Raw genomic sequence first — 14,218 nt, 5'->3', positions numbered from 1 at the left:
TCAGATAAAAGACCGAGACCAAAGTAAACACTATTTGGAAACTAGTATGCCCAGGCTGGGGATTCAGTGCAAGCACTATTTTGACAGGAAACTGTGCACTTACCTACTCTTTAGCAAAATATCTCTCCCCTTTGTGGGCAAAGAGCAGCTATACAAAACTGCTTGGCAACTGACCGTAATGCAGATAGTCAATGGTATACTGAAATCTATGCTTCATCAGTTGTTTACAGTTTTATTGAACGTACCACACCATCATATGCCCCAGCAGAGAAAAAACAACATGAACTGTCCTATTCAGAACACACATTGCAGAAGCTTTTTGGGGGTTTGCGCTTGACAGGTTTTGCCTGAAAAGGATAAATAGCACAACATCAGTGCTGTCACCAATATTGCCCAAGATCTTCTTTGTGACCCAATAGTACAGGACCTACACTCAACAGGAACAGCGCTTTCCATGTGAGGAGATTATTACTCCTCTGCCATTACATTACAATGGAATTTCAAGGACAGCTAGCATGTGATTGTTATCACCCAGATTGACTCTCCCAATTTCTAGTGGTTTGCTGCCTGCTACACAGCTATGCGATTCAGAATTCAACTCTTACAGCTTTCTATCAAGAAACAAGTGGAGAATGAGGAGGAAGCTAAAAATAGGGATAAGGAAGAAAGAGATGATGAGGAAGACCCAAGTCAAAAAGTGCTGCCAGAGTTGTAAGTTGACAAAGAATGAGGATGGATTCTCCTAAGCAAATCCTCCCCTTCCTCAGACAACAACAACAGGCTACTATTTGAGCCTCTCCTCTCATCAGGCTTCTGAATACCCCCAAAAAGCTACAAGTCATGGATAACATACACAACCAAGAGAATGAAAACTAAAATCAATGAGAAGAAACACCTCCTTATTTCATATCATATACAGGAATGATTGAATGGCCTTTTTATTTCTCAATGCTGAAATCACTGAGAGAAATTCTTTAATGTCTGTTCTTTGTTCATTTCACTTCTCTATTACACTAGTTGTTTATTGCAGGAATCTTGGAGATGGAAAATCGAGGGGTTAAAAGTGGTCCTACATTTCTCTGGGGCGTAAGGCGAATGCTTGTAACCACATGAGGTACATCCTTATTCTACTGACTATTTAAAATGTGTTGTATTCTTTCATCTGAATTTTTGAAATTCTTTCATAGAATGTTGGCATTTTTAATAAGACCCATTCATAACTGCCCCTGAAAAGGTGCTGAGATACTTTGAACTGGTGAAGTTTATGTGGTGTAGGTAAACCCACAATGCAGTTAGAAAAGTAGCTTGAGGCAAATGATTCAATAAGTAAAGGAAATGGCAATAAAGGATGGTATATAAGCAATTTTTAGGTAGTAGAGTCCCCATACACCTGCTGTCCTTATCCTTTTAGGTGGTAGACGGCACGAATTTGGAAAGGGCCATTAAAGTAACTCTGGGTGCTTTATATCAGTCAATCTATATATTGTACACACTGCTCACACTATGTATCAGTGTGAAGAGAATCAATCTTTGGATTGGTGGATGAGTGCCTACTTATAGTCCAAATCCTTTTGAAGATTATGTTTTAACCATCATAGCTCCACAATTCATGATCTTTCCATCCATCTGCAATGACGATAGCATCCTCTTGATGAATTTCCTGCAACATAAGTTGGCAACAAATGTCTTTCTGTCACTACTTTATCAAACAATGCATCAAAAGGAAAATTAACCTTTGTGCATTCTTCTGGTGCCTGTGGTCAGGTTATCTTTTCCTGTTTCATTGATCCTACCCAATGCTACTCCAACACTGGTGGATGGTTGCTAATATTCACTTGGGCAGACCGTCTTGCAGGATTGACCTCCAATAGCTTGAGTGCCTGGGTTTGTACAGAAGCACGTTGAAATGGTAGCCGCAATCAGGATTCCGTGTCTGGGAGACAACCGCATAGGCATTGAGAGTATGCATTTGCTGTCATTCTGATAGAGGATAGCAGGTCCTTTATCAAGAAAGCATTTAACTTAACAAGAACCAATATCTAAAAGCCCCTGTACACCAAAAGACGTAAGACAAAAGAAGACTATTTGCAATGGATTTTCCTTCAAAAATTGGTCACATTTTGCCTTCCAGCAGCCTATAGACCTTAAACTAAATAGACATAATATGTGACATTTTCAATATCTGAGTTAATAAATGGACAACATCTGACCACACAATGAGTATGCACCTACAGATTTCAGTACTGTAAATAATATCTACAGATTGGAGTTTCTGTATTTGAATATGCCATCATTTTCCTTGATATGAACAAAATCTAACTTATATCATAACCAGGAACCTCCTCATCAAAAAAACTCTACATAACTAATGGACTATTCATGAACTGACATGAGATTGTTACAATATGAAAGAAAGATCTGGGGAGAGTCTGCTGCAATTGTTGTCACAAGTGTAATTTTTTCATAGTTTTAAGAAATGCATGTTTAGCAGGAAGAGTGCTGGTAGCAGATGGTAGCAATAGTAGATAGCAGTGACAGCTGAAACAGACAACAGTAAAACAGCAGCGCTAGCACTACACAGTATATAGCTTCTTCAAAAATAAGGTTTAAAAGGAGTCTGCATGAATTAAAATGAGACAACTAAGCTAAAGAGCCAGCAGGAACAATTTTCAGAAAAAAGCTATTCAAGTCTCAACAGTGCGAGAGCAGCTTGGAAGTTATAGGATCAGAGTTTGTGAATATGTTACAGATTGGTTATAAGGGGAGCAATGTATTGATTGCTGTTCATCATCAATGATCAACTACATTTTTGAGTACTGATTTAACATAAGGCAAGCAGGTTCTGATGTTTAAAAGATTATCAATGTTACAGTAAACTCTTGAAAATAAAACACTCAGCAGGTCTAGCAGCATTTGTAGGAAGAAAGCAGAAATAACACTTCAAGTCCAATGACTTTTCATCAGAACTGGACTCAAAATATTAACTCTGCTTTCTTCCCACAGATGTTGCCATATCTGCTGAGTTTCACCAGCAATTTCTGATTTTGTTTCAGATCTCCAGCATCCACAGTCCTTTGTTTTATATGTTTAAAAAAAGTTGTGAACTTGACTTTTCCCAAACTCTTTGGGTTTTAGATTGAATATTTAAAAGTACAGAGGAAATGTGTTGGTTCATCAACCCACAAAGTTTGTTATGACCCAAATGAAGATCAACAACTATCAAAAGTAAGTTCAAACTCCAGTTAGCAACTGAATGAACTATGGCACAAACTGTTATGCGGTAATACACTGGTAATGTCACTAGACTAGCAATTCAAAACCCTAAGATAAGGTTTTGGTGACATGGGTGTGAATCCCAGTATTGCAGATGGTGACATTTGAAAGCAATAAAATCTAGAATTAAAAGTATGGTGGTGACCAGGTAACCAGTGTATACGTATCTCTAGACTTACATCAACGTGGTTGACCCTTAAATGTCTTCTAAGAGGCTAATCAGTGATATCAAACCACGACAAAGTCTAAAGAAAAAAATGAAAACACATGAACCATCTGGCATCGACCTAGGTCCCTGAACTGACAAAACCAAACACAGCCATGTCAATATTAAAAAGCCCTCCTTACCAACATCTGAGGGTTTGTTCCAAATTTGTGAGAGCTTTCTCAGAGACTATATAATTAATAGTTTGACACTGTTCATTAGGTATGTTTCCATGAGAATGACAATATCCCAGACAGCACCATTAACATCTTGGGTCATGTCCTAACCCGCTAATATGACACAGAGGTTGTGGCACACCAGTTTGCAGTCAGGAAGGGATTAGCCTTGGAGTCATTAACGTTGATTCTGGGTCCCATAACCTCTTATGTCATCAAGTCAAAAATGGGAAAGGAAACCCCTGCTGATAAGTCCTTTCAAATGAATCTGAACATCTTTACATTGAACACCATTTGGAGGTAACACAATAAGTAGCAAAGGACGAAAATGTAATATGGGCAGGCACTTTAATGTCCATCATGAGGATGAGCTCTGTTTCACCACTATTGACTGAACTGGCTGCGTCCTAAAAGATACAAATGCCAGACTAGTTTTGTGAACTGATGAGGGAGCCAACAAAAGGAAAATATTTACCTTGACCCCGTCAATCTTCGTGGCATATGTCCATAACAATATCTATAGGAAGTTCACTGCACAGTCCTTGAATAGATGAAAGTCCTGACTTCACATTGAAGATGCCCTTCATCATGTTATGTGGTAGTACCACTGTGCTGATTGGGAAAAACTTTGAGCAACTTCAAACTGTGTATATACAAAGTGATGTGGGCCATGAACACCAGCAAAATTGCTATAAACTACAATCAGTAACCTCATGGCCCAGCATGTCCACTGCTCTACAGTTATCTTGAAGCTGGGAGATTAACCCTGGTTTAAAGAGAGCAACCAAGAGCAGCATCAGGCATACCTTAAATTGTAACAAAGATTTACGTTCAGAAGTAGCTGCACGCCTAGCCAAGCTAGTCCAGTACAGCTAACCACCTGGGGTCTACCTGATAATGTGGAAAATTGCCTCAGTATGTCCAATGCACAAAAAAGGAGGACACATCGAATCCAATCATCTCTTGATCATTAACTAAGTGACTGAAGGATTATCAACAATGCTATCAAGCAGCATTTACTAAGGAAAACAGTTCACTGACACTGAGTTTGGGTTCTGCCAGGGTCATTTGGTGCCTGATTTCATTTCAGCCTTTGAACAAAGATTGACAGAAAATAAGATCTGCAGAGGAAAGATAAGACTGCCCTTTTCCAAGGCTCCTGGACTACTCACTCAATCAACCATTTAATTAAGTATGACATTAAGGAGCCAAGAAAAATTGGACTCAATGAGAATTGGTTGGGATAGGGATGGAATTTCTCCTTAGATTAGAATCATACCAACCACAGAAGAAAATGGCTGTAGTTGTTTGGAGTCAATCATGCCTGTTCTATGACATCACTACAGGAGTTCCTCAGGGTAGATATTTTCTGTTGTGGAGGTGCCGATGTTAGACTGGGTTGGACAAAGTCAAAATCACATAACGCCAGGTTACAGTCCAACAAGTTTATTTGAAAACTCAAGCTTTCAGAGCTCTGCTCCTTCCTCAGGCATTGTATGAGAGAGGGAAGGAATACCAACACAGAATTTATAAACACTAATCTAAGCAACCTGTCAAAGGATGTTATGACATATCTCTGGATCAGGTTGGAGATAACCCCAGGCCTTCTGGCTCTAGAGGCAGGGGCAATACCACTGTGCCACAAGAACTCTTAAGTTCCTCAGGATAGTGTCTCAAGTTTAACCAGGTTCAGCTGTTTGATCAATGACCTTCCCTCCATAAGGAAAGAATCTTACAATCTTCAATGATATTAATAGCTGAATTTCCCATTAATCAATATGATGAGGTTACCATTGACCATAAACTGAACTGGATTGGTCATATAAGTACTGTGGCTTCATGAGCAAGTTGGGAATTCGGTGGCGAGTAATTTAGCTCCTAGCTTTGCGGTGCCTGTCTACTATCCATAAAGCACAATATTCTCCACTTGCTTGAATGTGTATTAGTGCCATTAACGCTCACTAAGATTGACACCATCAAGAAAAGGCAACTCACTTGGTTGGTACCCCACCCACCACCTTCAACGTTTGTTCCTTTCACCACTGATGCACAATGGCAATGGTATACACAACATGCACTGCAGTAATTCACCAAGGCTCCTTGAGTAGCTCCTTTCAAATCCCCAGTTCTCTTCCACGTAGAAGGACAAGGACGGCAGATGCATGGAAGCACCAGTATCTGCACATACCCCTCCACACCACATATTATCCTGATTCTAAATTTTATTGTTGTTATTTCACTGTCATATTCAAAATCTTTGAACGCTCCCGATCAGCACTGTGATATTCCTACACTAAGGGCTAAAGCAATTCAAGAAAGCACCTCACTACTACCTTCTGCAGGGCGATTAGGAATATACAGGAAACACTGGTCTAACTAACAATGCCCCATATTCCACAAATAAATATAAAACAAACAATCATATACTGTATGAGAGTCATACAAAGCAAGCATTATTAGTTTAACACTATATTTGGAAATCAAATTAGTAATGAAAATTGCAACAGTATGTCAAACTTATCTTCCACTAAGTATTCCCTATACTTTACAGAATCTTCAATGTTCATTCACTTTTCCTAGGACCAAACCATGCACATTGATCAGTATGCAACACATTGATTTATTTCTGGAAGGTGCTGCCATGCATGGACCTCAGAGGTCCACACAGTGACAGACAAAATAGAGGTATGCAGGACCAAACCAATATATTCCATAGCTATCAAATTCAATTTGATTCTCCCTGTTGTTTCTGTTCTTTTCCAAGTATTTCAAATGTCAGCTTTACTGGGCTCCTTCCACTTGCACATGGCTTAGCAAAACTTCAACTCTCCTTCAATACCTCATATTTGTGAACTCAAATGTGGGCCTCACTGCATTCTTACTTAGTGAATACAAAATAGAACACACCTTCAAACTCTGATAGGCCTTTGAGCAAGGAGAAGTGAAGCAGAGGAAGAGGTCCTTCAGTCCACCATATCTGTGTTGACCATGTTGAGATTCTAAACTAATGTCATTTGCCTGCATTTGTCTATCCACTTTCTGTTCCTGTGTCTATCTAAATGCCTGTTAAATACTGCTATTATATCTGCTTCTACCAGCTTCCATCCCAGCATTTGCAAGGGAGCTGTTCCCCTGTGTAAAAAAAACCTTTGTTGTGTGTCTCCTTTAAACTTTTCCCCCTTACGTTAACCTTATGTCACCTAGTCTTTGGCATTTCGACCCTGGGAAAAAGGTTATAATTATTCACCTCAATTATGCCTTTCATAACTATATATAATATATATATATATATTTATATACACACATCAGGTCATCCTTCAACCTCCAATGCACTAGCAAAATCAATCCAAGTTTGTCCAATTTCTCCTTGTAGCTAATACACTCCAATGCAGGGAACATTCTGGGAAATCTCTTTTGCACTTTCTCCAAAGCTTTCACATCCTTCCTATAGTGAGGCAAGCAGAACTGCGCAGTATTGCAAATGTGGCCTAACTAAAGTCTTATACAGTTGCAACATGGCTTGCTAACTTTGTACTAAATTCCCCAGCCATTGAAGGCAAGCATGGTGCCTGCCTTGTTTACTATCTTATCCACTTGTCTTATGACTTTCATGGAGCTATGGACTTGGTCCTCAAGATTCCACTGTATACTAATACTCCTAAAGGTCTTGCCACTTACTGTATACTTTTCTCTTGTGTTTGATTCCCAAAATGCATCACCTCATACTTGTCTAGGTTAAACTATATCTGCCATTTCTTCAGAGGGACACTGTCAATTCATCTCCACAATGTCGGTGCATCAGTAATCCTAAAGGTTTGTAGGAGACAAATTGTTGGACTGTTGAAAAGCTTGTATACCCCTTCTAATTTGGAGGTCTGCAGTCATGATACCAGCAATCTGAACATGGATTGCCATTCCTCCATCCAATTTTCCAACTGAGCTATATGGTGCTGTATCCTTTGATAACCTTCCACTTTATCCACAACTCTACAACTTTGTGTCATCTGAAAACTTATCAGACCACCAACATTTCCATCGAAATAATTTATGTATTTTACAAACAATGCTGTTTTGGAAAATGTATGGGGTGATGGATTCTCAGGGGAACATAGCACGAACAGCCAAGTTTCAGGTATTGAGACTGGCTCTAATGCAACGAGGGGTACGTCGGCTTCTAAGAGATCAATTGTGTTAGGGGATTCTGTAGTCAGAGGTACAGACAGACGTTTCTGTGGCCAGAAGCAAAAAATCAGAATGGTGTGTTGTTTCCCTGGTGCCAGGATCAAGGATGCCTCAGAGAGGGTGCAGAATGTTCTCGCAGGGGAGAGGGGCCAGCAGGATATCATTGCCCACATTGGAACCAACGACATTGGAAGGGAACAGGTTGACACTCTGAAGGGAGATTACAGAGAGTTAGGCAGAAATTTAAAAAGGAGGTCCTCAAGGGTAATAATATCTGGATTACTCCCAGTGATACGAGCTAGTCAGGGCAGGAATAGGACGATAGAGCAGATGAATGCATAGCTGAGGAGCTAGTGTATGGGAGAAGGATTCACATTTTTGGATCATTGGAATCTCTTTTGGGGTAGAAGTGACCTGTACAAGAAGGACGGATTGCACCTAAATTGGAAGGGGACTAATATACTGGCAGGGAAATTTGCAAGAACTGCTTGGGAGAATTTAACTAGTAAGGTGGGGGTATGGGACACAGGGAAATAGTGAGGAAAGAGATCGATCAGAGACGGTACAGCTGAGAACAGAAGTGAGTCAAACAGTCAGGGCAGGCAAGGACGAGGTAGAACTAATAAATTAAACTGCATTTATTTCAATGCAAGGGGCCTAACAGGGAAGGCAGATGAACTCAGGGCATAGTTAGGAACATGGGACTGGGATATCATAGCAATTACGGAAACATGACTCAGGCATGGGCAGGGCTGGCAGCTTAATGTTCTGGGATACAACTGCTACAGGAAGTTTAGAAAGGGAGGCAAGAGAGGAGGGGGAGTGGCAGTTTTGATAAGGGATAGCATTACAGCTGTGCTGAGGGCAGATATTCCCAGAAATACATCAGGGAAGTTATTTGGGTGGAACTGAAAAATAAGAAAGGGATGATCACCTTATTGGGATTGTATTATAGATCTCCCAATAGTCAGAGGGAAATTGAGAAACAAACTTGTAAGGAGATCTCAGCTATCTGTAAGAATAATAGGGTAGTTATGATATGGGATTTTAACTTTCCAAACATCGACTGGGACTGCCATCGTGTTAAAGGTTTAGATGGAGAGGAATTTGTTAAGGGTGTACAAGACAATTTTCTGATTCAGTATATGGATGTACGTACTAGAGAAGGTGCAAAACTTGACCTACTCTTGGGAAATAAGGCAGGGCAGGTGACTGAGATGTCAGTGGGGGAGCACTTTAGGGCTAGCGACCATAATTCTATTCGTTTTAAAATAGTGATGGAAAAGGATAGACAAGATCTAAAAATTGGAGAAAGGCCAATTTTGATGGTATTAGGCAAAAACTTTCAAAAGCTGATTGGAGTCAGATGTTCGCAGGTAAAGGGACGGCTGGAAAATGGGAAGCCTTCAGAAATGAGATAACAAGAATCCAGAGAAAGCATATTCCTGTCAGGGTGAAAGGGAAGGATGGTAGGTATAGGGAATGCTGGATGACTAAAGAAATTGAGGGTTTGGTCAAGAAAAAGAAGGAAGCATGTCAGGTATGGACAGGATAGATCGAGTGAATCCTTAGAAGAGTATAAAGAAAGTAGGAGTATACTTAAGAGGGAAATCAGGAGGGCAAAACGGGGACATGAGATAGCTTTGGCAAATAGAATTAAGGAGAATCCAAAGGGTTTTTACAAATATATAAAGGACAAAAGGGTAACTAGGGAGAGAATAGTGCCCCTCAAAGATCAGCAAGACAGTCTTTATGTGGAGCCGCTGAAAATGGGGGAGATACTAAATGAATATTTAGCATCAGTATTTACGTGGAAAAGGATATGGAAGATATAGACTGAGGGGAAATAGATGGTGACATCTTGCAAAATGTCCAGATTACAGAGGAGGAAGTGCTGGATGTCTTGAAACAGTTAAAAGTGGATAAATCCCCAGGACCTGATCAGGTGTACCCAAGAACTCTGTAGGAAGCTAGAGAAGTGATTGCTGGGCCTCTTGCTAAGATATTTGTATCATAGATAGTCACAGGTGAGGTGCCAGAAGACTGGAGGTTGGCAAACGTGGTGCCACTGTTTAAGAAGGGCAGTAAAGACAAGCCAGGGAACTATAGACCAGTGAGCCTGACCTCAGTGGTGGGCAAGTTGTTGGAGGGAATCCTGAAGGACAGGATGCACACGTATTTGGAAAGGCAAGGACTGATTCGGGATAGTCAACATGGCTTTGTGCGTGGGAAATCATGTCTCACAAACTTGATTGAGTTTTATGAAGAAGTAACAAAGATGATTGATGAGGGCGAGCAGTAGATGTGATCTATATGGACTTCAGTAAGGCATTCGACAAGGTTTCCCCATGGGAGACTGACTAGCAAGGTTAGATTCCATGGAATACAGGGAGAACTAGCCATTTGGATACAGAACTGGCTCAAAGGTAGAAGACAGAGGGTGATGGTGGAGGGTTGTTTTTCAGATTAGAGGCCTGTAACCAGTGGAGTGCCACAAGGATCGATGCTGGGCCCTCTACTTTTTGTCATTTACATAAATGATTTGGATGTGAGCACAAAAGTTACAGTTAGTAGGTTTGCAGATGACACCAAAATTGGAGGTGTCATGGACAGTGAAGAGGGTTACCTCAGATTACAACAGGATCTGGACCAGATGGGCCAATGGGTTGAGAAATGTCAGATGGAGTTTAATTCAGATAAATGTGAGGTGCTGCATTTGGGATAGCAAATCTTAGCAGGACTTATACATTTAATGGTAAGGTCCTAGGGAATGTTGCTGAACAAAGAGACCTTGGAGTGCAGGTTCATAACTCCTTAAAAGTGGAGTCACAGGTAGATAGGATAGTGAAGAAGGCATTTGGTATGCTTTCCTTCAGTGGTCAGAGTATTGAATACAGGAGTTGGGAGGTCATGTTGCTGCTGTACAGGACATTGTTTAGGCCACTGTTGGAATATTGTGTGCAATTCTGGTCTCCTTCCTATTGGAGAAATGTTGTGAAACTTGAAAGGGTTCAGAAAACATTTACAAGGATGTTGCCAGGGTTGGAGGATCTGAGCTACAGGGAGAGGCTGAACAGGCTGGAGCTGTTTTCTCTGGAGCATCAGAGGCTGAAGGGTGACCTTATAGAGATTTACAAAATTATGAGGGGCATGGATTGGATAAATAGACAAAGTCTTTTCCCTGGGATCAGGGAGTCCAGAACTAGAGGGCATAGGTTTAGGGTGAAAAGGTAAAGATATAAAAGTAACCTAAGGGGCAACTTTTCCACGCAGAGGGTGGAATATGTATGGAATGAGCTACCAGAGGATGTGGTGGAGGCTGGTACAATTGCACCATTTAAAAGGCATTTGGATGGGTATAAGAATAGGAAGAGTTTGGAGGGATATGAGTGCTGGCAGGTCGGACTAGATTGGGTTGGGATATCTGGTCGGCATGGACGGGTTGGACCAAAGGGTCTGTTTCCATGCTGTACATTGCAATGACTCTTTATGACTCTATAACAGAGGTCCCAGCACTGACCAGTGTGGATATCACAAGTCACAGATCTTCAGTCATAAAAACTACAGCATCATTCGTGGATCTTATATCTTCAACCTGAGCTTCCACTTCAACACTGTAACATTGGCCCAGAACTCATGGTTTTCAAACAGTTAGATTCTGGAATGACCTCAGAACTTTTGAGGTACTGACTACACAAGAACTACCTGGAAAATTCAAACTTCTGTTGGGCAAAAACCCAGCATTTTGAATTGCCTGAAAAAGTCTCCACCTGCTCGTTCACCTGTTATCTTATCCTCTCATCAGCATACCTAGCATTCTACAAGCTCACTCTCCTGGCAGATTACTCACTCATCCACTTGCCATCCTACTCCATCAGCCACTGATGTCAGTCTCTCTCTCTCTCTCTCTCTCACACACACACACACACACACGTCCACACATACACACATGTACATACACAAACACACACACATACACACATTAAATAGACTTTGGATGTTTAAACCCTGGAATACAGTTGTTACTGCTTTAAAAAGGTAATAGGGTTTGACCTTCAATGGCAATGCTGTGTTGGAAGGCTCATAGAGCAGGTGAGTGAGGCTTTTCTCAAGTGGCATGAATTGGATATTCAGGCATGAAACATGGAGCTCCAGTGCATGGCAAGTTAAAAAGGGGCAAAGTAACTGTCCAATTGTAATTGGCACTTTTTGGAAGATACAGCCCATTGTGTGGTTTGTGTCTCTGCAGCAGTGGAGACTCAATATCCATTCTCCAAATGGTCATATCTGGATCTGCTTGACCTGTTATACAATTTGTCCCAATGCCCCATGTCAGACTAAATCCAAATATTTCCATGCAACTCTGGATAACAACAACAGGCTGTGTGGCAGGCCTGGCAATGCATCAAACATCTTGGTGTGTCTCCCATTAAAGTCTCATTGTTGTCTCTCTGAGGAGAATCTCTTCTGGCCCTTCGAAAGAGATAGTACATGAGCTTTCACCTTGACCTGCAGACCACTTGTGCTCAGTGGCACATAACATCCAGATGAATCCAAATTCCATCACAGTAGTGCTTTCAAGTTCATACAAGGTTAGTACCTGCGTTGATGCCCATAAGTTTCGGTTCAAGTGATATGATTCTTATTCAGATGTCTGTGACTCTTTCTCATGAAGTTGCTGTAGCTGGCAGGGCAGCATTTCTTGAATGCCTGAAAGCAGAAAAACAAAAGGGAAAGTTAGGTGGGAAAACAAAAGATCCCTAATAATATCTGTTAGACAATCTTGGAGTCTATTTGTGAAGTACATATATTCAGAAAGCAATGTACTTGGAAGATCTTTATTTCTCCAAACTGAGCTTGCTCCTCCATTCAAATACATTCAATTCTTCTCTGCATTGGCTAATGTATAAATACATTTCTATCCAATTACCTAATTACTTCCCAATACCACTTTTAATTACTTTTACTTTTAATTCCAAGGCAGTTCTTTTTGATCAAACTGTTCAGACAGTGGAATGCTACCATTACACCACAAGAATCCAATTTCAGTACAGGTTGTTCTGTTATAATGTGCGTTTCGTCAACACGAATTCACTAACGTGATTGACAATTGGGAATGCTGCTTCTATAGCGCAAACTTTTAAAATGTGTGTTGGCTGTAACACGATTACATTGCCAATACTTTAAGTGCTGTTTCTAAAGCATGATTTTTCTATAACGGTGGTGGGGGAGGGAGGTTTGCACAAGAACACAACCATCATGTTTAGATTAGACTTACAGTGTGGAAACAGGCCCTTCGGCCCAACAAGTCCACACCGACCCGCCGAAGCGCAACCCACCCATACCCCTACATTTACCCCTTACCTAACACTACGGGCAATTTAGCTTGGCCAATTAACCTGACCCGCACATCTTTGGACTGTGGGAGGAAACCGGAGCACCCGGAGGAAACCCACGCAGACACGGGGAGAACGTGCAAACTCCACACAGTCAGTCGCCTGAGTCGGGAATTGAACCCGGGTCTACAGGCGCTGTGAGGCAGCAGTGCTAACCACTGTGCCACCGTGCCGCCCATGTTATAGAAGGACTGACTGTATACTATTTTCAAAATTAAATACTAGTAATATCAACAGCAGCATCCTATCGGTCAGCAGTGTTAAATGAGAATTGAGGAAGCTTATAAGACATGACATTCCAAATATCCGGATCAAAGTGACTCTGCTGCAATTAGTCAATGTTACAGAACACCATGTTCTCTATAGTGCTCAGGAGATGTAAGGATTCCTGTTCCCTGCCAAATTCAGCTTTGCTGCCATATTTGTACATGGCCTTGCTCTGTAAGACAGGAATTAATGTCATTGATTATGTAGAATGGTTTGGGGTAATATGTCTTTCCTGCTGAATAGCTGAAACTGACTGTGAAATTGGAATCATTGAAAGAAGTCTGAGGATGAGGTGGAGTACCTGAATTTACGAATGAAGTTCACACTGCTATGAGTTTGAAAGAAGAGTCATTGAATTTGAAACCTTAACCTTAAACGGTGTTGGTTGTCATTCTTTTCTTCTCTGGTGAACCTGATCCCGATGAATATACTATTAATAATGTGGTGTGTGCTTTCTAACTTGGAATGTATAATGATAACACAGGTATCATCCACGTATCTATCCATAGTTTGGGCTGGATGTGGGGGAGGGCTGCGCTTTCTAGTCTTTGCATTACTGCTTCAGCAATGAGTCAAGAGTAGGTGCTGGAAAACACAACAGCATCCAAGGAGAAAGAAAATCGCTGTTTTGATTTATGAATGTATTTGAATGGAGGAGCAAGCTCAGTTTGGAGAAATAAAGATCTTCCAAGTACATTGCTTTCTGAATATATGTACTT

General features: G+C 40.9%; 1 long non-coding RNA gene across 1 annotated transcript in view; it reads right to left on the bottom strand.

Moving 5' to 3' along the window:
- LOC132816680 (uncharacterized) overlaps positions 1 to 14,218 on the bottom strand; it is a 94,619-nt gene that overhangs the window by 41,106 nt on the left and 39,295 nt on the right. Inside the window, exon 2 of the long non-coding RNA XR_009644816.1 lies at positions 12,437 to 12,546. This is a non-coding gene — a long non-coding RNA (uncharacterized LOC132816680). The remainder of the gene's footprint in view (positions 1 to 12,436; positions 12,547 to 14,218) is intronic.

The sequence above is a fragment of the Hemiscyllium ocellatum genome, chromosome 6 (assembly GCF_020745735.1).
Source record: "Hemiscyllium ocellatum isolate sHemOce1 chromosome 6, sHemOce1.pat.X.cur, whole genome shotgun sequence".
In the NCBI taxonomy this organism is placed as follows: Eukaryota; Metazoa; Chordata; class Chondrichthyes; order Orectolobiformes; family Hemiscylliidae; genus Hemiscyllium; species Hemiscyllium ocellatum.
Note: the sequence above shows the minus strand (reverse complement) of the source record. Positions and strands in the feature narration are given on the sequence as shown.